The following is a 26,933-nucleotide window of genomic DNA, read 5'->3' as shown; positions in this document are numbered from 1 at the left end:
GGAACTCCTTTAATATTAATTCTTTGTCTTAATATGTATTTGAGGAATAAATATGTATGTATATTTGTATATATATGTTTACACACATATGTGTGTGTGTATATGTTTACGCATATATATGCGTGTATGTATATATAAGTGTGTATATACATATTCCTCCCCCCACCCCCATGGCCTACAGAAGCTTGATGTGGGATCTCAGTTCCTAGACCAGAGATTGAGCGCAGGCCACAGCAGTGAAAGTGCCGAATCCTAACCACTGGACCACCAGGGAACTCCCAAGGAATATTAATTTCCCATTTATGGCTGTGGTTTTCTTTTGAAATAAACTCACGTAAGTTTTATATGAATGAATATTAAAATACTAAGCAAGGAGTTCCCTAGTGGCACATCGGGTTAAGTTTCCAGCATTGTCACAGCAGTGGCTCAGGTCACTGCTATAGCATGGGTTCAATCCTTGGCTTGGGAACTTCCACATGCCACTAGCATAGCCAATTTTTTTTTTTTTTGGTCTTTTTGTCTTTTTGCCTTTTCTAGGGCTGCACCCATGGCATATGGACGTTCCCAGGCTAGAGGTCTAATGGGAGCAGTAGCCGCCAGCCTACACCAGAGTCACAGCAACACGGGATCCAAGCCGCGTCTGCAACCTACACCACAGTTCACGGCAACACCAGATCCTTAACCCACTGAGCAAGGCCAGGGATCGAACCCACAACCTCAGGGTTCCTAGTCGGATTCGTTAACCACTGTGCCACGATGGGAACTCCCCAAATTTTTTTAAAATAAAAAATACTAAGCAAATAATTTATCCAGAGTGCAGATTCATATGTCAGAAATTGGAGAGGTGGGATATAAATTAGTTTAAGATTAGGAAATACTGCACTAGATAACCTCTACCCAGTGCCCAGGTATGAAACACTGATTATTCTTACCTTACACAGATAAACTCGAATATTGTGACGCTCTTACACAAATAATAGGGCTTAAACAAGTAGGTTTCAGTTCAGCTTTTGCCTCATGTCTTAGTCTGTTCTGGCTGCTATAACAAAAATACCACAGACTGGGTGGCTTAACAACAAACATTAGGAGTTCACGTCGTGGCCCAGCAGTTAGCAAAACCGACCAGCATCCATGAGGACGAGGGTTCAATCCCTGGCCTCGGTCAGTGGGTTAAGGATCCAGCGTTGCCATGAGCTGTGGTGTAGGTCACAGACATGGCTTGGATCCTGTGTTGCTGTGGCTCTGGCGTACGCTGACAGCTGGAGCTCCTATTCGACCCCTAGCCTGGGAACCTCCATATGCCGCGGGTGTGGCCCTAAAAAGACAAAAAGACAAACAACAAACATTAATTGCCCATGGTTCTGGAGGCTGGCAAGTCCAAGATCAAGGCACTGGCAGACCCAGTGTCTAGTGAGGGCTTCCAGGTTCTTCTGGCTGAGTCCTCATATGATGGAAGGGGCTGGAGCTTCTTTTGCTTTTGTCTTTTTAGGGCCACACCCACAGTATATGGAGGTCCCCAGGCTAGGGGTTGAATCAGAGCTGCAGCTGCCAGCCTACACCACAGCCACAGCAACACCAGATCTGAGCCATGTCTGCAACCTACACCACAGTTCACAGTAATGCTGGATCCTTAACCCACTGAGCAAGGCCAGGGATTGAACCTGTATCCTCATGGATACTAGTCGGGTTCGTTAACCACTGAGCCACGACGGAACTCCTGGAGCTTCTTTTTATACAGGCACAAATTCCATTCACTAGGGAATTCCATTCCATTCACTAATCACCTCCCAAAGGCTCCGCCTCTTCCTACCATCACATTAGGGGTAACATATAAACATATAAATTTAGGGGGACACACACATCCAGTCCATAGCACTTGGACACAAGGAACTCTGGCTCGTGATTTAAGATGAATAAGTGCAAATCAAAGGATGATGAAGGACCTGGCTCTTTGTGATGACAGCTTCTGTGGGTTGGAGGCAGGGCCCTTGATCTCTGAGCCCAAGACCTTCACAGGACCCTCCTGGGAATTCCTCCTATCTCGGGCAGCTTTTTGTTTCTTCTTCCAGAAAAGGGGAGGGGATGCTTTGTCCTTTTAACAAAGAACATTCCCTGCTGTTCTGCTGTGGAATCTAACTCTGGCCAAAATGAAATGACCAAGTCCCAGGAAAGAGAAGGCAAAGAGACATAAAACACGAGCTGGAGGCCCTGTCCAGGCCCCATCTCCCCGCAGAAGTGTGCGGGTTTGGTGCCCCCTGCTGTCCCCTTCCTGCCTGTGCCTGAGTCCTTTGGTCTCTATGTCCTGTGTCTGTTTCCCATGTTCTGCCAGAGAGGACACCCCAACAGTGATTGAGGATCCCTGCAAAATGAGCGTGCCTGAGGGCACAGTCCTGCAAAGACGCAACTGAAACATCAACAATGTAAAACGCACAAGTGTTAAGAAAATCAACGGCAGTGAGGCAGCATCTCCTGGTCCCTTGCCATCGAATTGAATTGTGTGTGATTTTTTTTTTTTTTTTTTTTTAGGGCCGCACTCACAGCATATGGAAGTTCCCAGCTAGGGGTCGAATTGGAGCTGCAGCTGCCGGCCACAGCCACAGCCACAGCCACAGCAAGGCCAGATCTGACCTGCATCTGCGACCTACACCACAGCTCACAGCAATGCCAGATCCTTAACCCACTGAGCGAGAACAGGGATCAAACCTGTGCCTTCATGGATACTAGTCAGATTCATTTCCGCTGAGCCACAACGGGAACTCTGCACTGTGTGGGATTTGAGATGACAGCAGAACCTGATGTGTCCTCAGCTAGTCTACCTCAGTGTCACCTGGGTGTCCTGAGAACACAGCTACTGTTGCACCAGCCCCTACATGCCTCTCTGAACCAAGGCTGGGAGCAGGGCATTTCAAGCATTTCTTCAAGAAACAGTGAATAAACTTCTACACTGAGCTTGGAGGCTCTGAAAATAATACAAAGGGTGTTTAATACAGGCTAGGGGCAGGGGCTCTGCTCTCAAAGGTTGTTTGTTTGTTTTGTCTTTTTGCCTTTTCTAGGGCTGCTCCCATGGCATGTGGAGTTCCCAGGCTAGGGATCTAATCAGAGCTGTAGCCACCAGCCTATACCAGAGCCACAGCAACACAGGATCCGAGCCACATCTGCAAACTACACCACAGCTCACGGCAACGCTGGATCCTTAACCCACTGAGCAAGGCCAGGGATCGAACCCACAACCTCAAGGTTCCTCATCGGATTCTGTTAACCACTGAGACACAACAGGAACTCCTAAGATTTATTTATTTATTTATTTATTTATTGCTTTTTAGGGCCACACCCACAGCATATGGAAGTTCCCAGGCGGGGCGAATCAGAGCTGTAGCTGCTGGCCTACACCACAGCTCACCGCAGCGCTGGATCTTAACCCTCTGAGTGAGGTCAGGGATCGAACCTGCATCTCATGGATGCTAATCGGGTTTGTAAACCACTGAGCCATGAAGGGACCTCCTCACAGGTTTTCTATCTAGGAAAAAAACAAGAGGCTCAGCAGAAACAAAACCAACTAGTATCCATGAGGATTCGGGTTCGATCCCTGGCCTCGCTCAGTGGATTAAGGATCTGGCCTTGCCTCGAGCTGTGGGGTAGGTCTCAGACGAGGCTTGGATCCTGCGTGGCTGTGGCTGTGGTGTAGGAAGGCAGGTGTAGCTCCGATTGGACCCCTAGCCTGGGAATTTTCATATGCCACACCTGTGGTCATTAAAAAGGAAAAAAGAAAAGAAAAAACAAGAGATGAAAGCATAAACGGCTAAATAAGATTAGCCACGGCTTCTGGCCAGCCCTTTTACCCTCATCCCCATGTTTACAATGCTGTGAACGAATCATTGCCAGGTTACAGATGGGAAAACTGAGGCTCGAAGAGGCCAAAGGACACCAGGCAGAAGTGGTAGAGGCGGGTCTCCGTCTCTGGTCTGCCAGAGTCCACCCTCCCCACCCTGTGCTCACATCCTCCACGGCCTGGTGCTGTCAGACACCAGGGAAAGCTCCAGCCACCCACCCATGCTGGGGCACACAGGGCGCGTATCCACAGCTGGGTCATCTCAGGGCTTTGAGGAAGGTCAAGGGGTGAGATGAGGAAGATGTAAATGTTTTATTTCTTTTATTTCGAGCACAAACAAGCTTTAAAACCCACCTATAACTCACAGGGTGTCGTTAGATTAAAATATTTTTAGGCGTTTCCACTGTGGCCCATTGGGTCTTAACCCACTTAACTCTCGTCACTGCCGAGGGGAGGGTTTGATCCCTTGCCCGGTGCAGTGGGTTAAAGGATCTGGCGTTCAATCCCTGGCCTGGGAACATCCATATGCTACAGGTGCAGCCATAAAATATATATGTATCTTTTATTGCTAATAAAAATTGTTGATTATAAAAAATGTCAATATTTATTCCCTTGGTTGGTGGGGACATAACTGTTCATGATATCTGTACAGCTCTATATAATCCTCCTAAGTGATTTTTTTTTTTCTTGTTTTAGGGCCGCACGCAAGGCATATGGAGGTTCCCAGGTTAGGGCTCGAAATGGAACTGCAGCTGCCAGCCTACGCCACAGCCAAAGCAATGCATGATGCAAGCCACAACTCTGACCTACACCACAGTTCAAGGCAACACCAGATCCTTAACCCACTGAGCAAGGCCAGGGATCAAACCCTTATCCTTACAGACACTAAGTTGGTATCTTAACCCACTGAGCCACAATGGGAACTCCCTAAACATTTTTAAAGAAGAAGGAAAGAAACTGGAAGGGAAAAGATATCCCAAGGATCTGAATATGAAATCATGAAACCAGTCTACCTATTTAGCAAGCACATCCAAGCTTGACTGAGAAACCGCAGGTTCAAGCCTAGTGGAGAAATTTCAGCGGTTTACACAGTAGCTTTCACCTGGGGACCTCTGAGCACTTCACAAACACTGAAACTGAGCAGGGCCTGTGGGCTCCTGGGCACAAAAGCCTTTCTGTGTCCCCCATTTCTTGTTCTTTGGAAATGGGCCTCAGTCAGCCTCCATGGCCTTCCCTGAGTTCCTCGGGACAGGTTCAGACAATTGCTGATCAGGGAAGGGAGGGGATGCAGAGATGAGGAGGGAACAGTCGGGAAACGATAGTACGGCCTTGGGGCAGGGTCCTGGTTCCCTCTCAAGGCATACACATAATGATGCAGGCATCTTAAATACCTAAGAGAAAAGTTATATTCCTTAGGCTTGTTTCAAAAGGAATACTTTGAAACTGAACAGCTTAGAGTCCTTCCTTGGCCTTCTGCCTGGCTTAAATAGTGTACCCCAAACACTATCACCTGTGAGCTCAAGATTAGACACCTGAGCCCAATTGCCTGCGGGTTAAAGGTTATTAGCGCATGGTTTTCAGGAACAGGCCTGATTTGTTCTAATCTGATTAATATGTCCTTTTCGAAAGTCCTGTTATTCTAGACAATAACCCAGGAGACCACCAACCATCATGATCAGGCCGAGCTCTCCTGACTCTGGCTTTGATGGCTAAGATTCCCCCAAAGAAAGAAGAATGCACGTTTGTCCCCATCCTGAGTCCTATCTGAAAACCTGTTTTTCTCCTTTTTACTATAAAACTCCTCGTAATTCTTTTCAATGGAGGGCACAGTCTTTAGGGCATGAGCCTGCTGTGACCCTCCTTTGCCTGGCAAAGCAATAAAGCTATTTTTCTCTCCTTTACCCAAAACTGTCTCTGCATTTCAATTCAGCACCGGCAGACAGAGGCCAAATTCCAGGAACTACACGAATAATTGCACTTCCAGTCACCCCCTAAAAGACGGAGGGGTACTTTACGGGGCGTTCACGAGAGCTGGGGGGAGTGGAAGTGCCGTGTGTAACATCACACCATGAGTTGCACACGGCGGGGGGCCTAGAGGTTAGGAACTTGAAAGCAGCCCTCTAGCCTCACCACCTCGGGGACGATGGTGACCCTTCCTGGGACAGGGTCACCGTGGATGCGCTGCGCCTTTAAGGAGCAGCCTTACCGAGGTCAGCCGCCCTTCCTTCCCATCCAGCCTCATCTGAAAATATCCTTCCACACATAAATAGAGATCTTCGTCGGGGACAACCCAAACCACATCCTCTGGCTTTTCTTCTGCGTGTCCAGCCAGGCTTTTTTAAGCGCTGGGTCTGGGGCGGGGTGGCCCGCTTACCTCCTTCCTGGTTTCCCCTTCTCCGGGCAGACGGGCCGTGGCAGGACGGCGTCAGGCCTCCACCGCCAGAACCAGCATGGAGACCACTGGCCAGTATAGATGCTGCACCAGAATCCCCTCTGGAGCCACAGGCAACATCTCTGACTGTGAATCCGAGAGCCCATCTCCTCTGCCGGGTTCCTCTTACTTGCCTGCCTGATTCCCACAGTACCAAAGGCAAGGGATCAGCCAGGACACTAAGAAGGGTCGACTCAACTGCCTCACTTCTTCGCCTCCGATCCAGCCTCGGCGGCTCCAAGCTGCTGATTGCAATAGTCCGTTTTGTTTGGTTGGTTGTTTTCTAGGGCTGTACCTGCAGCTTATGGAAGTTCCCAGGCTAGGGGTCTAATCAGAGCTGCAGCTGCCCGCCTACACCACAGCCACAGCCACGCCAGATCCAAGCTGCGTCTGTGATCTACATTGCAGCTCATGGCACTGCCGGATCCTTAACCCACTGAGTAGGACCGTGGATCAAACTGGCATCTTCATGGATACAATGGGAACTCTTGACTGCAACAGTTTTTTGTTCGTTGTTTGTTTGTTTGTTTTTTGTCTTTTTGCCTTCTCTAGGGCCACTCCCACGGCATATGGAGATTCCCAGGCTAGGGGTCTAATCGGAGCCGTAGCCACTGGCCTACACCATAGCCACAGCACTGTGGGATCCGAGCCCTGTCTGTGACCTACACCACACCTCACGGCAACGCCAGATCCTTAACCCACTGAGCAAGGCCAGGGATCGAACCCGAAACCTCATGGTTCCTAGTCGGATTCTTTAACCACTGCACCACGACGGGAACTCCTGCAATAGTTTTAAAACACAAATCCGACGTCAGGTCCCCACAGAAAACTCGATGCCTTTCCACCAGCTGAAGATGGAACCTAGGGCCCTTTGCATGGGGTGTGCAGCACCCGGCTCCCACTGAGCCCTGCAGCCTCCCCTGCCTCTGCTCCCCCCTCCCAGAAGCAGAGGAGAAATTCCTCATGCAGCATCCATAGGTCAGTCGAGAGGGAGGAGTTCAGGGTTCAGACATCAAGTTAAGCAAGGCAGGATGAAGAGGGCAGGCAAGCAGCAAAGCCAAGAGAGTTCCAAACCGAGGACACCAGCATCTTCTCAAGTCCCCTTCCTCCCCCCCGGGGGTGGGGTGGCCAGGGCTTCTCGAGTTTGCCCCAGGAGACTCTGGGGCAGTCCACTGAAGCTCTGAGGATGCAGAGAGGCCCCAAGATGCCCCTCAGGCCTGGACACCACCCTAGAGGGCCTGGCTTAGGCGCTGCTATGACTTCAGCCCTGAGACTCCTGGCCTGGTGAGGCAGAGAGGCGCCCAGAGCCTGAGCACCTGCCTCATGACTTGGGCACCTCACTCTCACAGCTTTGGATTCACCTTGTGGCCAAGAGGGAGCCATGGAGCCTCTCCCTCAGGGAACATCGTGATCAGATGGGGGGCTGCAGGAAAACCACTCTGGCAGCTGGTTGGGGGCAGGGAGACGACTTGGGGATGCTGATGGGAGTCTGGGGGGGAGATGGCAAGAGCCTCAACTGTGTCGGGGTGCAGGAGTCAGGGAGAAGGGTGCTGGGTTTCCAGGGCAGGGCAATAATACATGAAGTGGGGGGAGTCAAGAAGAATACTCACAGCCAGTAAACCACCAGTGATGGCAGTTCTACTCACCGCAAGGTTGGCCCAGCAGTGGACACCAAGGGCTACCTTTTCCTTTTAGTACCTGACACATCTTACCTCCAGTTTTTGCTCAGATGCCTACTTCTACTACAAAATTGTTAAGTTACTTTATGATAAAAAAATCTTATTTTAATCTTTTTTTTTTTTTTCCTTTTTATGGCTGCACCTACAGCATATGGAAGTTCCTGGGCTAGGGGTAGAATTGGAGCTGCAGGTGCCGGTCTGCACCACAGCTACAGCAACGCCAAATCCAAGCTACATCTTCAACATACACCCACTGATCAAGGCCAGGGGTCAAACCTGCCTCCTCACAGAGACAGCACTGGATCCTTAACCCACTGAGCCACAGTGGGAACTCCTTATTTTATTTATCTTTGAATCCTGAGGGTCTGACCCTATGTCACATATAACAAGTGTTGAATAAATAAAATCAATAAGGCCTCAATGACATGCAAGAATATATTAGAGATACAAAATTAGTGAGAGAAGCTAGAAAGTAGAGTTAAGCCTTTTTTTTTGTCTTTTTTTTTGTCTTTTTAGCACCGCACCCAAGACATGTGGAGGTTCCCAGGCTAGGGGTCAAATTGGAGCTGCAGCTTCGGGCCTACACCACAGCCACAGGGACAACAGAGCCAGATCCAAGCCGAGTCTGTGACCTACACCATGGCTCATGGCAACGCCAGATCCTTAAGCCACTGTGCAAGGCCAGAGATCGAACCTGCAACCTCATGGCTCCTAGTCAGATTCATTTCTGCTGCGCCAGGACGGGAACTCCAGAGTTAAGCTGTATTTTAAAAGAGGATGAATCAAAGGGGTAGTTGTACAGATTTAATACTGTAAGTCATGGTGAGTCACTGAAGTTTTATGAGGGTAATTTGATCAGAGCTATGCTTAGGAAAACTAAACTGGCCAAGATGTGGTTAATAGGTGAGGGCAGGGTGGAAATCAGTCAGAAAGCTAAAGCAATATTTTAACAGTAAGAGCTCCTGCCAAGAATGTCACTTAATGGTCCATGTCCCCATTCCACAGAGTGCAAGCTGAGTCACTGACCATTAAATCGAAAATCACATCCCAGCGATTCTAATTCAGACAGACACAAATACAGTGAAAAATCCAACTGTGCTAGTTTGAATATTTGTCTTCGCTGGGAAAGCCTACTCCTTCAAATGCCAAGAGCCCTTACAACTCTCCCCAGGTCGGAGCCTGTGCCACCTTGGGAGCTTGAAGAGGCCCACATCTGGCTTTCATGACTACTGTCTAAAAAGAAACACAGCTACAGAATTAGAGAGAAAAGCCTGTGTTTGAGGGTAAATAGGGAAAGATATGTTTGATCTTAAACCATCTAGATTCTTTTTTTTCTTTTTGCCTTTTAGGGCCACACTCATGGCATATGGACATTCCCAGACTAGGGGTCGAATAGGAGCTGTGGCTGCCAGCCTACACCAGAGCCACAGCAACGCCAGATCCTTAACCCTCTGATCGAGGCCAGGGATTGAACCCACATCCTCGTGGATACTAGTCGGGGTCATTTCTGATGCGCCAGAATGGGAACTCCTACAGATATTATTATTATTATCCTCATTTACTGATGAGAAAACTGAGACACAAAGATGGTACTTAGCCTGTCCAGGGTCACAATGCTATTAAGTGACAGAGTCAAGATTTGAACCCAATCTATCTGGGCCCAATTCTGTATTTTTATTTATTTGCTTATTTTTGGCTGCTCCCATGGCATACATAATTCCCCGGGCCAGGGATCAAACCCAAGCCACAGCATGACAACACTGGATCCTTAACCCATTAGGCCACCAGGGAACTCCCCGAATTCTGTGTCTTAACACTAACACTTGGCCTTGTATATGCCTCTTGTCTGGATTGCTACCACAATTCTTTACTTGATTTATTCTGTCTGGTGTGTCCCTTGTTTTATGAATAAGTATTTCTCACGCAGAGATCGAATATGTTGAGAATTAAAATGTGATCATTTTCTCCCTAGTCCAATGATGGACAGTCTCATTGCTTAATACATGTAAAATTTCCAGTATAGAAAAGGGTCTCGGAGTTCCCGTTGCGGCACAGCTGAGACAAATCTGACTAGTATCCATGAGGATGCTGGTTCAATCCCTGGCCTTGCTCAGTGGATTAAGGATCTGGAGTTGCTGTGAGCTGTGGTATAGGGTCGAAGACTCGGCTTGGATCCGGCGTTGCTGTGGCTGAGGCGTAGGCCAGCAGCTGTAGCTCCTACTCGACCCCTAGCCTACAAACTTCCATAGGCTGCAGGTATGGCCCTAAAAAGCAAAAAAAGAAAAGAGGAGTTCTGTTGTGGCACAGTGGTTAATGAATCCGACTAGGAACCATGAGGTTGCAGGTTCGATCCCTGGTCTCGCTCAGTGGGTTAAGGATCCAGTGTTGCCCTGAGCTGTGGTGTAGGTCGCAGACGCGGCTTGGATCTGGCGTTGCTCTGGCTCTGGCGTGGGCCAGCAGCTGTAGTTCCAGTTAGACCCCTAGCCTGCGAAACCTCCATATGCCTCGGGTGCAGCCCTAGAAAAGACAAAACAAAAAAAGAGGAGTTCCTATTGTGGCGCAGTGGAAACGAATCTGACTAGGAACCATGAGGTTGCAGGTTCAATCCCTAGCCTTGCTCAGTGGGTTAAGGATCTGGCGTTGCTGCGAGCTGTGGTGCACTTTGCAGACGCGGCTCGAATCTGTCGTTGCTGTGGCTCTGATGAAGGTCAGAGGCTACAGCTCTGATTAGACCCCTAGCCTGGGAACCTCCATATGCCGTGGGTACAGCCCTAAAAAGACAAAAAAAAAAAAAAAAAGAAAGAAAGAAAGAAAGAAAGAAGGAAAGAAAAGAAAAAAAAGTGTCTAATGTCAAAACGACTAATTCCATTTCCTAAGGATGGCTGCTGGACACGGCGACTTGCTGGCATCCCTTCCCATCTCACATTGTTCCCCCAAAAGGGCTAAATCAGATCTAAGTTCAAGTAAGGCCTTGGAGATAGGGATGAGGCAAACCCCATCCCCCCACATCTCCGTCATCCCCTCATCTTACGAAAATGTCCGCAGACTGAACTCGGTCCACTGAGCGCAAAGGCTATGACTGCCCGCAGATCCATCGCTACTGGAGCCAGGAGGAGGGGAGGAGGGTGTTACCGAGCAGAGCCCTGAAGCCTGGCAGAGCAGAGGCCAAGCCTGAGGGGGGAAGGAGCAAAGACAGCAAAGACGGAATGTGCACGCCCCCAACTTTGCCTGAAGTGTTTCACATTGCACTGTTCTTGGACAAAGAGGCTTGGCTGCGTGCGGGGTGCCTGTGTGTGTAGGGAACAGAGACGCAGCCCCATCCTGGTGACTCACACCAACACCACGACACCACTTCACCGCTGAGTGTTTGGTTGTCCTTCACACCCAGCTGCCTTTGTCACAAAGGAATTTCATTCCCAAGAGATTTACTAGTCTCCAAAGATCCATTCCTAAAGGATCTTTATAAGTCAAAATCCTATGAACTAAGATTCCTAAAAATAAGGAAACTTCCCTAGACCTTGGGTAGCAAATCTTTCTGACCAGGGATGGGAAAGAGAGTGTGTTTTCAAAGTGGCAAACAAGATTAAGCCTAATTTAAGCCAACCACTTCAAGAGAAACAACCACACTTTTAGTGCAAAAGGCCCCACAGGGATCAAAGTACTACTTTCAGTTAAAGCTTTGACCCGACCAAAGTACTTTGCACCTGCAGGTTTTTTGTCACCAATTGACAGTTCAATTTTGTTCAACACCAAAAGTTGATATGGTGTCGGTATAACCAGTAAATGTAATTAAAGTTTAGAATCTGTTCTGCAAAGACAGTGTGACTAAAGACTCAAACAATAAAAATAAAATTAAGGAGTTCCAGTGGCTCAGTGGGTTAAGAACCTGACTAGTAGCCATGAGGATGCGGGTTTGATCCCTGGCCTTGCTCAGTGAGTTGTGGATCCTAAGTTGTTGTGAGTTGCAGCTTAGGTCAAAGATGTGGCTCAGATCTGGGGTTGCTGTGGCCGTGGTGTGGGCCGGCGGCTACAGCTCTGATTTGACCCCTAGATTGGGAACCTCCAAATGCCATGAGGGCGGCCCTAAAAAGACGAAAGGGAGGGAGGGAGAGAGAGAGGGAAGGAAGGAAGGAAGGAAGAAAGAGAAAGAAAGAAAGAAAGAAAGAAAGAAAGAAAGAAAGAAAGAAAGAAAGAAAGAAAGAAAGAAAGAAAGAAAGAAAGAAAGAAAGAAAGAAAGAAAGAAAGAAAAAAGAAAGTCTCAAAGAAAGCAGGTCACTTGGGTAAAGTCACTCTTTTATAACCAAACCAGGTTCTGTGGCCCGTAGCCCTGGGTACCCCCTCCCCCACCCAGGACCGGCCACCCAGCCCCTCTCCTCATTCCGGGACCAGGTGTCAAATGGGGCTCCTCTTCAAGAAAGGGGCGCCCTCTGCCTTCCCAGGACGGAGGATATCAGGGTGCGCCCCCCCCACCCCCCCTCCGCGCTCTGCGCGCGTTTGCACCTCTGGGCCGGGCCTGTTATTTCCCAGGGGTTGGCACTCCCGCCGCGGCCTCTGCCAGGAGCCGGGTGGGTATCCCTGTCTATCTCCTCTGCCACAGCTGCGTTTTCAAAGGGGAGCGTCTCCGGCTCGCCGCTCCCCGTGGGAGGACCCGGCTCCAACGCCACTTACTAAACACCAGGCACCCGTGTGCGCTGCAGCTCGGCGGCGCGAGGATAAGATTAGGAGGGAGGGCCCGCCCCGGGCGGTGGGTGGCACCGAGGAGGTGCCGCCGGGCGGGGGCTGGACAGCCTCGGGCTCAGGCAGGGCCGCCGCCGGTGCCGCGCCGGGGGCTGGGAGGCTCGGGCGGCCGATTTCAGCAGCTGCGGGCTGGGGGACGCAGGGCGGCGTCGCCTTCCCGTGGCGGGGGACCTGGGGCTTTGCCCGGCAAGGAAGTGCGGGCTGGAGGGAGGAAATGAAAAGGGGGAGCGAGACAGAGACAAAGAGAATGAAGAAAAGCCAGAGAGGAAAAGCCCAGAATGATGGGCCAAGAGACTCACAGGAGAAAGAAAGGAATTGCGCGGTCCTGGCTTTCAAACACGTGTGACCCCCGTCCCTATCTCCGGCTCTGCTTAACAAACAGGCACTTTCACTACAGAAAATCAAGTTTTACACAGAACTTAGTACGTGGTGGACTAAATAGTGTACTTGCCTTTAATACAGAACACACACCACCTTTTTGGGAGTGTCCATTATGGCTCAGCGGCTTACAAAACCGACTAGTGTCCATGAGGATGAGAGTCTCGTTCAGTGGGTTAAGGATCCTGAGTTGCCACAAGCTGCGGTGTATGTCGCAGATGCGGCCTGGATCTTGAGTTGCTGCAATGCAGGCCAGCAGCACTATGATTCCACCAGCAGCACTCCGATTCCACCCCTAGCCTGGGAACTTCCATATGCTAAATAATTAAATAAATAAATAATTACCAGGAGTTCCCTTCCTGGCTCAGCAGTTAACGAATCTAAGATCCATGAGGATGCGGGTTTGATCCCTGGCCTTGCTCAGTGGGTTAAGGATCCCGTGTTGCCTTGAGCTGTGGTGTAGGGCAGCAGCTGTGTAGCTCCGATTCGACCCCTAGTCTGATTGGACCCCATATGCTGAGGGCACGGCCTTAAAAAGCACATAAATAAGTAAGTAAATACCACCCTCTCCCATATCCTCCTCCCCAAAAAGTGACTTCATCCTTGCAGAGGTCTCCCAGGTTTCCCAGGATCTTCTCCCCCCCCCCCCCCCCCCCGCCGCCTCCTCCCGGGCCAGCCTCCCCAAAGCGTGTGTTTTAGAACTGCTGCTCTTCCTCCTCCTCCCCACCCCCAGGCTGGGACCCGCCTTCCTTCCTCCTCCCCTCTCTGCCTCCACAGCTCCTCCTCCCCCAACGTGGCTCCTAGCCCACTCTCCCCATCGGCTCCCACATTTTCATCATCCATCTCACCCTTCCCTCCACCTTGTCTGTCTCTCTGGCTCTATTCCTCACCATTCATATGGTTTTTAAATCCTCTGCTTCCTTTCAGTGGTTAGAGAAGGGATAAAAGCTTTCCTTTATGTTTGCCAGGGTTTAAACTGCTTTTGAAAACACCCGGTGGTAAAGACTCTGCAAAGGGGACCGTCTTATTCAACTGATTGTTTATGTAGCGCTTCACAGGGAATACAGGCAGGGGGTGCTCAGTAATTACCAGACTCCATCCACCGGGTCCACATCCCGGCCCACATCCCGGCCCTCCCCTAACTCTTCTCAGTGGAAGAATCCACCTGCCCAGGGCTGGCTCGTGCAAGGTCGCCTCTGCCAGAGCAGAGGCTTTGTCCTCTGCTCTCCCAGGCTGGTAGCCTCTGGAAGCAGGCCAGGTGGGCTTAGCGGTGAAGGAAGGAGTGAGCCTCCAGATCAGAGGCTTCAACCCCTGCTGCACTGCTGCCTCCTTTCAGGAGACCTGGGTTTTCCGCTTCAATGGATACCCCTCTTCTCCTCCCCCGTGTCATCCAGGGACGGGGAGTTCTTACCAGGAGAGGCCCTCCACTGACCAGCTGCTTTCTCATAGGTCGTTTCTGGCTTATTGTATCTTAGCAGACATGAACTTGGGTTTCTCATTTTCATTTCATGGGGCCAGTAAAATGGCTTGATTCCCTCGGGTGGTGAGGACTGCACGGAGACAGAGCCTCGGGCAGGACGCCACACTCCGCGGTGCTCTGGGCTCTGCCCACAAGTGCCAACCTGAAGGAAGACTCTCTTGGGGCAAACCGTCCTGAACAAGGCCCAGAGGTCCTTCCGCTGGCCCGCTCCCCGCCCCACATTCCTCCACGCCATCTGTCCAGTTTCCTTGGCCACCTCTACCTCCTCCACTCAGAGGCACCTTCACCTGCCAGGTCCCGTATAAACATGGTAAAGGCTTAAGAACATGGACTTTGGAGTAAGAAGAATCTAGGTTCAAGTCTCTATACTACTGTCTCCTGACTGTGTTGCCAAGACTAAATGAGACGACAGGAAATGATCTAGGAAGCGTACTGAACAAGGTGCCTTTCACGCAGAGATCGCCCAAGAAATGATATTGCTACTCATGGCCATTCAATGCCACAGTGAACAAACTATGAATCCCCCTCCCTCAAGGGTCTTTCTGTTCAACGGAGGAGTTAGACAAATGAACAGGTGGATATAACGCTGTGAAACAGAAAGACACACACACACACACACACACACACGCACATGTGTATGTATGTATATCTGCTCCTAGTTTCTACTAATATTTGGTCTTTGACCCCTGTTTCTGACATAGAGCTTCTAAAACCCTTGAATTTCTTGAGTGACAGGAGTGTCTAACCCAGAGCTCCTAAATACCCCTGGACCTTCCTAGGAGCATCTTTTGTTCTAATGAGGTGAATCTTGGTGGACTTCTGGATGGGGGCTGGCCACCAAAAAGACTAAGTCCAGGTAAGAAGCTGGGAAATTTCAGCCCCGCCCTCATTCTCTGGGAGGGGAAAGGGGCAGGAAGATGAGCTAACAATTAATCATGCCTATGGGATGAACCTCCAGAAAAATCCCTAAAGTAGAGAGTTCTGAGAGCTTCCAGGCTGGTAAACACAACCTTATGTGCCAGGAGGGGGGTGTACCCCAACTCCACACGGACAGAAGCTCCTGTGCTCAGGACCCTTCTGGAACTTGCCCTATGTATCTATACATAGGGTGGTTCTTATTTATCCTTTATTATATCTTTATAATAAACTGGTAAATGCAAGTGTTTTATTGAATTCTGTGAGCCATTTTAGCAAATTATCAAACTTAAAGAGGGAATCATAGGAACCCCAATCTAAGACCAGTTGGTCAGAAGTGTCAGTGACAGTCCATGACCTAAATTAGCATCTAAGTGAGACAGTCTTGTGGGACTGATCTCTTCATTTGTGGGTTCCAGAAGATGGTGTCAGAACTGTACAATACCTGAAGAATTGGTCAGTGTGGGCAAAAAAAAAACCACATCTGGTGTCAGAAGTACTGAGTGTGACAACCCAAATGTCCATCGACAGATGATTGGATTCAGAAGATGTGGTATATATACACAATGGAATACTACTCAGCCATAAAAAAGAATGACATAATGCCATTTGCAGCAACATGGATGGAACCAGAGAATCTCATACTGAGTGAAATGAGCCAGAAAGACAAAGACAAATACCATATGATATCACTTATAACTGGAATCTAATATCCAGCACAAATGAACATCTCCTCAGAAAAGGAAATCATGGACTTGGAGAAGAGACTTGTGGCTGCCTGATGGGAGGGGGAGAGGGAGGGAGTGGGAGGGATTGGGAGCTTGGGCTTATCAGACACAACTTGGAATAGATTTACAAGGAGATCCTGCTGAATAGCATTGAGAACTTTGTCTAGATACTCATGTTGCAACAGAAGAAAGGGTAGGGGAAAAAATATAATTGTAATGTATACATGTAAGGATAACCTGACCCCCTTGCTGTACAGTGGGAAAAAAAAAAAAAAAAAAGAAGTACTGAGTGTGAGAGTATAGGGAAATACAGTACATTTTCCCCAGACAAATGCAAAGTAAAATTAATAAATGCAATTGTATGTGAGGAGGGAGAAGGGGGATAAAAGAAGGATTAATCTTACCAGGAAAACTGAAAAGATACAGCAGCAGAGGTAGCACTTGAGCAAGGCTTTGAAGCATGTGTAGTAGGACTCTGGTCAACAGAAGCAAATGGTACATTCCAGGAAGCAGCAGTGAGGGCGGGGTCTGGCTGGGGGTAGGCATGGGAATGTGAAGTTGCAGGGTATATGGTGTGAAAAACGCTGAATGCTTCCTTAGGTTCTAGACCAACTTCCTTCTTTCCAATTGTCCCAATATCCATTCAGGTGTCCATTCAATTATGGGGGAAACTTTTAGTGTAAGGAGAAACCTTGTAGTGGTACATCCCCTTGGCCACAGGGATTGGTGCAGAGGTAAACAGATGACATAAACAAGTCTAATCAAGATGAAGATGGGTTAGGAATGCTGAGGCAAAGACATTCTATCTTTAGAGACATGAACAAAGAAGCACGAAGCCCAAGAGTTGCTGGCAATCATCTTGGAACCATGAGAGTCAGATAGAAAGAAATTGGGTCCTTGGGGAAACTGTTGAGCTGCTGGATCAAGCCGTGCCTTAAGCTCAAACCGATAATGGCTTTTTTTCCCCTTAAGTCAGGATCAAATAAATCCTTATATTGTATAAGCCAATTTGAGGCAAGTTTTTCATTTCTCGATATTCAAGAGATGATCTGAAATCATGTATAGCAGGAATTGGGGGGGGGGCTACATGGAGTGATGTAAAAGACATTGAAACTTGAAAAGTATTAGAGGGTTAAATCCTGAGAGGCTTTCCTTGAGCCATGGTAAGGTACTGGAAGTAGGCAGAGAAGAGACCCACTGAAAACTGTTGCAAAGGGGAGGTGGCACAGTAGACTCTGTTTAAGGAAATTAACTCTGATGGCAGGATGAATGATAGACTGCAGGGAAGAGAGATTAGAAGCAAGAAAATGTGATTAGTAATGAGTCTGGGAGAAGGACATTTTATCAAGGATCCCCAGATGTCAACATTGCTGGGAGTGGAGAGGGGAGGCAAGCACAGATACTCCTGTGACAACCCCTCTTATCAGCACCAAAGGCCTTTCCTTTGCCCTTAGGGGCACATGGTATACAGTGGAGAGTCCAAATCCTAATACTGCAATATCTCCAAAGGCTAACCAGTTGTCTAAAGAGTTTCAAGTAACAGGAATTTTTATTTTTATTTTAAATTTTTTTTTAATTTTTTCTTTTTATGGCCATACCTAAGTTCCCAGGCTAGGGATCAAATCAGAGCAGCAGCTGCTGGCCTACGCCACAGCCACAGCAATGCTAGATTCGAGCTGCATCTGTGACCTATGCCACAGCTTGTGGCAACACCAGATCCTTAACCGAGTGAGGCCAGGGATTGAACCCCCATCCTCAGGGACACTGTGTCAGGTTCTGAACTCACTGAGCCACAATGGGAACTCCCTCAAGGAACAGGAGTTTAAACAATAACAACAAAATTTTTTTAAGGGCCGTACCTGCGGCATATGGAAGTTCCCAGGCTAGGGGTCTAATCGGAGCTGCACGTGCCAGCCTACACCACAGCCACAGCAATGCCGGATCTGAGCCATGTCTGCAACCTACACCACAGCTCAGGGCAAAAAAAAATTTTAATTTAAATCAAAGTTCATTTTAATTTACTTAAATGTTTAAACCAACAATACTTTTAAAGGGTGGGTAAAAAATACATCCCCAAACAACAAGCTGTAACAAAGTGTCTCAATTCCCAAAGGTTTGTGAATCACTGATGGAGATCATGGGGCTCCCAGCTCCCCTTTCTGGAGGGAGCATCCATCACCACATGGCTCCTCAGGCACCTGGGCTTCTGCCAGTGAACTAGCGCCTTCTAGAGCCTGTGCACAGTAAGGGGCCTCCAGCGCTCACGTGGCGCCAGTCCTTATACCCACCAGAAGATATAAACCTCTCCCGCAGCAACATCAGCATCTTCATTTTCTCTTACTGTACCCCGAGAGCCCGCCTTCCCAGCTGCCCTTGCCACTTTGCTGTTCTGATGCTGCCTTGGGCTGAGCATGCCAGGGTCGAGATGGTTCCCCTCCACGTCGCCCCCTGCCTTGTAGCTTCCTCCCTGGTGCCGTACCAGCGCCTGATAACCTTGCCACCGCTCCCATCCTGACTCATTTTCCAGTCTTTCCCACAGGCAGACTGCCACCTGCATTCCAAACCCACTGCTGAATTTACATAATTCCAATCGCTTTCATGGTCAGCTTCCTGTTTTTGTAAACTCCTGTACCATTTTTTTCAGCCCTCGGCCAACCCCGTCCCTCTGCATCCTAAGAGGCTTCCACCCCATGCTTTCCCTTCTGGTTTCAGAAATAGAACCGCCCAGTGGTTTCCAATCCGGAGAGTTTCAGACGAGCTTTTGCCTTCACTGGTTACTGGCTTCCTGTTAACAGAAAGAAGTTTCGAGCTGAGTCAGAGAAGAGAGCCGGGCCCAGCGGTGGTGATTCATTAATGCTGCTAATGACAGCCCTGCCACCGCCACCACCGACCACCATCAAAGCTGCTTCTGCTGAGGCCGCCATGGTCTCCGTGTTAGTCTAGCCCTCGGAGCCCAAGAAATTGAAGCTGTTTTCCTGCTTTTCTCTTCCAGGTGGCATATTGGTAGCAGCAGTCAGCACAGGCCAAGCAAGGCTGGCCTTAGCACTGGGAGACCAGATGGGCCCTGAATCGGGATGATCTCAGGGAAGCCCAGGAAAGCACCGCGGCTTCAAAATACCTTCCCACTTCCCCCACCCTCCCTTTCCTCTGGGCCTGACGGTTCCTCCCGCTGAGCTTTATTGGGTCTCCCTTTAAGATACAAATGCGGCTTAAACAGGTCACTCACACCCAAATATGATTAATGCGATGAGCTCACTTTGGAAAACACTGATCACTTGAGAAAAGCAGATGGGAGCTACACAGTGACAGTAACGATAACTCAAAGACTGTCAGGCCAGGAAAGTGACACAGATGTCAACTCCTTCTCGGTTTTGCCCAGGACTGGGCTTGGCGGCAGGATCAACAGCTGGGAAGTCACTCTAGTTTGGAGATTTCTCCTGATTCCAAGATGGTCTCAAAGAGCCTCAACAGAGAGCAATCCTCACAGAAACTGCTTTATAAATGCACGACTAAAATAAGCTACGCAGTTACTGTAACGATAAAGCTGTCACTGTCACGACCAAGCTCTCAGGTCTTCTCACAGCCAAGTCTATGGCATGCATTGTCCTGTCTGATCTTTATAGCCCCCTAGGAAGTATAGCTTTTCTCCTGATTCTAGAGGCAGAGGGTGGGCGTGACTCCACAAGGAAATCTGACCCAGGTTTTCAGGCTCAAAGGATCATAATACATCACAGAACAATGGGTTAGTTCCTAGATTTATTAAAAATTTAGATATCATTCACATAATAGAAAATTCACCATTTTCAAGTGTACAGTGGGATGGGGTTTTGTAGATTCAGTTATCTGACCGCCGCTAACTCATTCCATGAGCCAGCAGCACCTGAATGGGCAGATGAGAAGGTCTGTCCCCAGGCTGATTGGGCCAATCAGCTCCTCCTCCTTCAGTGGATGGTACTGGACAGATGCCAAAAGACACAAGAAAGGAGGCAAGAGCAGAAGCCTCAAGGAAGCAGAAGTTCTGAGGTCCTGCGAAGGAAGGAAGGGCGTTGCTTAGTAACCACTGTGTTGGTCCAGGGGCTGAGAGATGAACACACTCCTGCAGCCGAAAGGACGGGGGCTGACTCCGGAAGTACATGAGATCTCCAATAGTTCTCCACTCCCCAGATCACCTCGGCTCCACATGAAAAGAGCATGCCCTACGGCTTGGTTGGTATCTCTTTCCCCAGGAGATCTCATAAATGTCTTCAACTTGACTAAATGTTAACCCAAACTCTCCATTTTTCTTCTCAAAGTCTGCTCCCTTCCCCTCCCCCTCCCACTCCATCTTTGTCCCACAAACTCCAAACTGGCCTTTTTTTATCTCCTTTGACTCACTCTGTTCCTCTTGCACCAGAGAGTCTGCGCCCCTCATCACTTCCCTCAGCCCTGCTCCTACCCAGTGCCCAAAGGCTCCTCAGCTAGAAAGCCCGCTTCTCCTGCGAGCTCAGCTCAGTGTCATTGCCACAGGGGGTACTCCTGGGGCAGCAGGGCTTCTTCTGAGGTCTCGTGGCTGATCCACGCCAGCTTCTTGGTAATAGTACATGCAGAGCATGAGCACTTCATTAGTGTCTATGTCCTGCTGGACTAGGACTCCGCCGGGACAGAGACCCTGCCTACTGGCTTCACCCTTGTACCCTAGCGCCTAGCACAAAGCCTGACACCTAGCAGGGCAATATGTATGTGATGAACAAATGAATTCAGGAGTTCCTGTTGTGGCTCAGCAGGTTACAAACCAGACTAGTATCCGTGAAGATGAGGGTTCGAAGGAAAGCGTTTCCAATGGCCTCTATTTTTCATTCTTTCCTAGGCGATGCATCATGATTTATTTTAGCTCGATGACAGTGATCCCTGCTAAGAGGAGAATGTAACACAGTAAATGCAGAGTGAGAGGAGAGTCTCATATCCAAGGCTGTGGTTTCAGTGTATCGTTCCAGAGCCTCTTTACACAGGCCTCTTCTCTCTAACCTTGATCAATTAGGACAAAAAGGGGAGGCTCCTTTATATAATTATCACTAATTTTTAAAGTTTGCCTTTAGCTTTCAGGCAGAACTATGGCCAGACATCTACATATGATTAACAATGATTTATTTTGATACTTCAGTAAAACATGGGAGAAAACAACTGATAAAGACCCTTTCTCCACTTTGAGAAGCATATACAGGAGTATGTGTACCTCTCAGAACTTAGAGAGTATAAGATCAAAAGAATTACATGTATGTACGTGTGTGTGTGTGGGAGACAGAAGGAGAGATAGAGAGACAGAAACAGAGAAAGAAAGACAGACAGAGAAAGCGGGACTCTTGTTGGAGTTCCTGTCATGGCTCTTCGGAAATGAATCTGACTATCATCCATGAGGATGTAGGTTCGATCCCTGGCCTCTCTCAGTGGGTTATGGATCTGGCATTGTCATGAGCTGCTGTGTTGGTCATAGATGCAACTCGGATCCTGCGTTACTGTGGCTGTGGTGTAGGGCAGTGGCTACAGCTCTGATTCGACCTCTAGCCTGGGAACCTCCATATGCCTCGGGTGCAGCCCTAAAAAGATAAGAAAGAAAGTGAGAGAGAGAGAGAGAGAGAGAGAGAGGGAGGGAGGGAGCAGCATCCAGTGCAGACTCTCTGGTGCAAGAGGAACAGAGTCAAAGGAGATAAAAAAAAGGGAGGAAGGAAGGAAGGAAGGAAGGAAAGGAAAGGAAAGGAAAGGAAAGGAAAGGAAAGGAAAGGAAAGGAAAGGAAAGGAAAGGAAAGGAAAGGAAAGGAAAGGAAGAGGGACTCTTATTCCTCTCTCTGTGTGAAAGCTTGAAGCAGTGCCCTCAGTCTGTTTAAAAACTGTCCACTTACAGTCTGTGATTCTGAGAACCAGCCTGTTCCCAAACAAACTCGACAAACACCCCAACAGAGATGAAGTGCTCTGATATGCTCACTGAAAGTATTACTGTGGATGTAAGGACCTGACTTTGGGCACAAAGCCCAAAGCTAGATGCCTGGAACCATAAATTTAGTAAATCCCCTTAAAATGAGCTGCTGGAAATGTCTTGTTTCTGTTATAAAATGTAATTCACCCATAAAGATATAAGCAGAAATTAGATTTTGGTATGTTTGCAGGAGTCTCTGAGTCCAGGAAGTGGCATTTATGAGATTGGTTATGGATCTGTCTGTGACTTTAGTCAGTATTTTCGTCTCTCTGGTGCCTCCTTAGTCAGTCGATTGGAGATAATACTCTTTGTTGTCCGTTTCACAGCCCTGCTACATCTGTCACTGTCATGGTAGCTGCCATTTATTGAGTTACTACTATGCACCAGGCCCTGTGATAAGCACCCCACTTGCATTATTTCTAATCCTAACAATTATCCTGAAGGTGAGTGTTATTCAATTTACAGATGATGATACTGAATCTCAGGGAAGTTTAGCAACTTTGAGTCGCACCAACTAGTAAATAGTAGTGTCAGGATTCTATCAGACACCTTGCACTACATTGTGCTAGTTTGCTTTTATTCATTAAGTATAATTGATATGTAAAGAACGCTCTAGGTATATATAAACTCGGCAGGGCAGGAGGAGGAGAACGCTCAGGTCCTGTATTCAAGGAGTGTAAACCCAGATGAAAGATGAGATATGGCCTAAATCAATCAGAGACAATAAACAGAGCTCAGAGCAAGAAATACAGGCTTCAATAAAGGAGTATGCATAAAACAGAGTGAGAGAGTATTTGAGATGTTCAGGGTATCCTCTGGAAATCACTGAAGACTCTTAGTTTTCATGTTGCATGCATCCTTACTTGTATAAAAACCAAGAGTCCTACACACCACACAAAACAAAAAATAGGTTGTGTAAACCCTACCACATGTTCTCTGATGTATCTTGAAAATGCCTCCAATGTTTGCAAATTAGAAGCATTAGAAAGAACACAGTTTCTAAATCAATGATACCTCACTTTTAGAAAGAAAACCTTTTTTTTTTTTTTAAGAAAAATACAATCTCATGAGTTAACGAGTGTTGATTGGTATATGGGAATACCCATGGCACCAGTCTCCCTTGGTTTTTTTATAGGCTTAAAGTTTTCCATAATTGAACTTTTAAAACAAAGGAGGGAAGGAGACAGAAAAAAAGAAGAAAAGAGAAAGAAGAAAAATGGTAGTTTTCTTAAGATGGAAGAAGAGTGATGCCTGAAAAGCAGAAATTTCGGTAAAATTAATGACTTAGGAAGGAACGTCTTTCCCCCAGTTCATCAACAGGTGTAGGATTCCAAGAGGAGAAAACTCAGGGAAGAAAGTGAAAGAGCCTCCTGTTAAAACCTCAAAGTATTCTTATAAGCAATGAGGGGCTCTATAAATGACCAAGAAAAGCCAGTATCTTAGAATATACACTCGAGTGGCCCAATGTGGAGGAGCTGAGAGTGGCTACACAAGGAACTCATGAAACAAGGGCTGGTTTGCAACAGAGAACTGTTGCCAATGAACGCAACTCATCTAAGACCAAAGTTCAAAAATATGAATAAAATATACTACTATATGTGTATACATCAAAAATTTATATATACTGATGTCTCAGCGAATCAGTCTCTCTAAGCACTTACCAGAGCTTCCATACAGTTATTTATTTTGCCCTAGTTAATCTTGCTGTTTGCTGCTACCGACATGAAATGGCCAGCTGTGGCTGTTATGGTTGTTCTTTCATTCAAATCTAATTTGTAAACCAGTGATTCTCAAACTTTTTCAGGTTAAGACACATTACCATTGCTTATTTGATTTTATGAAACTTGTTCCTTTTTTCTCCCCAAAGGAAAATGCTTTCTGACTTTTTTTTTTTTTTTTTGTCTTCTTGCCTTTTCTAGGGCCGCTCCCGCGGCATATGGAGGTTCCCAGGCTAGGGGTCCAATTGGAGCTGTAGCCATCAGCCTGTACCACAGCCACAGCAACACAGGATCCGAGCCGCATCTGTGACCTACACCACAGCTCACGGCAATGCCGGATCCTTAACCCACTAAGCAAGGCCACGGATTGAATCCAAAACCTCATGGTTCCTAGTCAGATTCATTAACCACTGCACCACGATGGGAACTCCTGACATATTTTTAATAAAACTAAGCAAAAATAGGAGTTCCTGTCATGGCTCAGCGGTTAACGAACCCAACTAGGATCCATGAAGATGTGGCTTCGATCCCTGGCCTTGCTCAATGGGTTAAGGATCCTGCATTGCTGTGAGCTATGGTGAAGGTCACAGACAGAGCTCCAGTCCTGAGTTGCTGTGGCTGTGACCTAGGCCAGCAGCTGTATCTCCAATTTGACCCCTAGCCTGGGAACCTCCATATGCCTCAGGTGCAGCCCTAAAAAGCAAAATTAATAAATTATTTAATTAATTAATTTAATAAACTAAGCAAAAATAATAGTCCTGATAATTCTTTAACATTTTCTAGTATTAATAGACTGGCAGCTATGGTTCTGATTTGACCCCTAATCTGGGAACTGCCATGTGCCATGGGTGTGTCCCTAAAAAAAAAAAAAGAGAGAGACAAAAACAAAAAATGAATTGAAGACTTAAATTGGCAAGGATGTGGAGGAACTGAAACTCCCCTACGCTGTTGGCAGGAATGTAAAATGGTGCAACCACTTCGTAAAACAGTTTGGCAGCTATTAAAAAGTTAAGCATAGCATAGAAGATTTTCAGGGTAGTGACACTATTCTGAATAATACCATAATGGTGGATACATGTCATTACATATTTGTCAAAACCCACAGAATGTACAACACCAAGAATGAACCCTAATGTAAACTACGGTTGAGTGATAATGATGTGTCAGTGCAGGTTCGCAGATCATAAATGCACCAGTCTGGTGTGGGATGCGGATAATGGGGGAGGGTGTGCAGGTGCATAGGCAGGAGGTTGAAGAGAAATCTCTCAATGTTGCTGTGAACCTAAAACAGCTCTGCAAAATAAAATCTACTCCAATATGGATGAACCTTGAAAACATCATGCGAAGTGAAAGGAGCCAATGACATAGGACCACACACTGTATGATTCCACTTGCATGAAATGTCCAGAAGAGACAAATACAGAGAGACACAAAGTAGATTATTAGTGGCCAAGAGCTGCCAGGGGAGACTGGGAAGAGGAAGTGGGGACTAACTATTAATGGACTCAGGGATTTGATTTGATTTTACTTTACTTTTACTTTACATTCTATTCTATTTATTTTATTTTATTGGCTGTGCCTTCTGGCACATGGAAGTTCCCAAGCCAGGGATCGAACCCAAGCCACAGCAGTGACCTGAGCCACAGCAGTGACCATGCTGGATCCTTGACTCACTGAGCCATCAGGGAAGTCCAATGTAGGGTTTCTTTGGGGTTGAATGCTTTAATAGATTGTGGTGATGGTTGAATATACTAAAAAACTACTGAATTGTACATTTTATAAGGGCAAATTTTGTGGTATGTTAATTTTAATAAATGAATTAAAATTAAATATAATAAATATATTTAAAAACTAAAAAAAATTGAGAGAAGAAATAATATATAAGATCATTTTGGAAAGCACATACGTGTGAAGAGGTATCTATTCAGAAAGAAACAACATATGTCCACAGACTCATTAAATTCCTTTTAGTTGTGATCTCGAGTTGGAGGCAGGAAAAGAAAAGTAGGTATACCTGAATGCGCATATTCTTCTACAGAATATTGGTATGGTTATCTCCCCTTGGAAGAGAGGAACATGAAAACATCTCTTCACAATGTATAATGAATCGAAGCTAAGTCTATATTAAACATCTTTTGTTTACCATATACAATGAATTGAGAGTAAGTTGTAAATGTAATAAGAATATCGAGGCATTCCCATCATGGCTCAGTGGTTAACGAATCCGACTAGGAACCCTGAGGTTTCGGGTTCAATCCCTGACCTTGCTGAGTGGGTTAAGGATCTGGCATTGCCGTGAGCTTTGGTGTAGGTCGCAGACGCGGCCCAGATCTGGCGTTGCTGTGGCTGTGGTGTAGACCAGCAGCTATAGCTCCGATTAGACCCCTAGCCTGGGAACCTCCATATGCTGAGGATGTGCCCCTAGAAAAGACAAAAAAAAAAAAAAAAGGACAAGAATATCTAATTAGGGAGTTCCTGCTGTGGTGCAGTGGGTTAAAAAACCGACTGCAGCAGCTCAGGTTGCTGCAGTGGTGTGGGTCTGATTCCTGGCCCACTGCAGTGGGTTAAGGATCTGGTATTGCTCCAGCTGTGGTGTAGGTTGCAGCTTCGGCTAGGATTCAATTCCTGGCCCAGAAACTTCCATAGGCCATGGGTATGGCCATAAAATTAAAAAAAAAAAAAAAAGAATATCTAATTAGGAAAAAAAAAATTACGCATACTCCTACCATGTGGTAGAGCCATTCTTCTCCTTTACATATACCCAAGAGCAATACAAAGACCTGTACACAAATGTTCACAGGAGCTTGAACAGCCAAAACAGAAACAATCCAAACATCTATCAACAGGTGGATGTATAAACAAATTGTGGTACAGCCATACAACTGAATATGATTCAGCAATAAAAAGGAATGAATTAATACATGCTGTGAGATAGATTCATCTAAAAAAATTACCTGAGTGAAAGAAGACAGAGAAAAAAATAGTATCTGCTATATGATTCCATTTATATGAAACTTTAGAAAATGCAAACTAATCTATTGTAACAGAAAGCAGTTGGGTGGCTAGGGGAGGCGTGATGGATACAAAG

General features: G+C 47.2%; 1 protein-coding gene and 1 long non-coding RNA gene across 6 annotated transcripts in view; both read right to left on the bottom strand.

The window, feature by feature from the left end:
- Positions 1 to 26,933, bottom strand: part of CNIH3 (cornichon family AMPA receptor auxiliary protein 3) — a 209,310-nt gene that overhangs the window by 155,297 nt on the left and 27,080 nt on the right. The window lies entirely within an intron of this gene.
- On the bottom strand, positions 19,917 to 21,476 carry LOC125112728 (uncharacterized). The gene is made up of 2 exons (XR_007131238.1): positions 20,950 to 21,476; positions 19,917 to 20,203 (listed from the first exon to the last, which is right to left on the bottom strand). It is a non-coding gene; the product is annotated as an uncharacterized LOC125112728 (long non-coding RNA).

Source organism: Phacochoerus africanus, chromosome 12 (assembly GCF_016906955.1).
Source record: "Phacochoerus africanus isolate WHEZ1 chromosome 12, ROS_Pafr_v1, whole genome shotgun sequence".
In the NCBI taxonomy this organism is placed as follows: Eukaryota; Metazoa; Chordata; class Mammalia; order Artiodactyla; family Suidae; genus Phacochoerus; species Phacochoerus africanus.
This window is presented reverse-complemented; position numbering and strand designations above follow the sequence as displayed.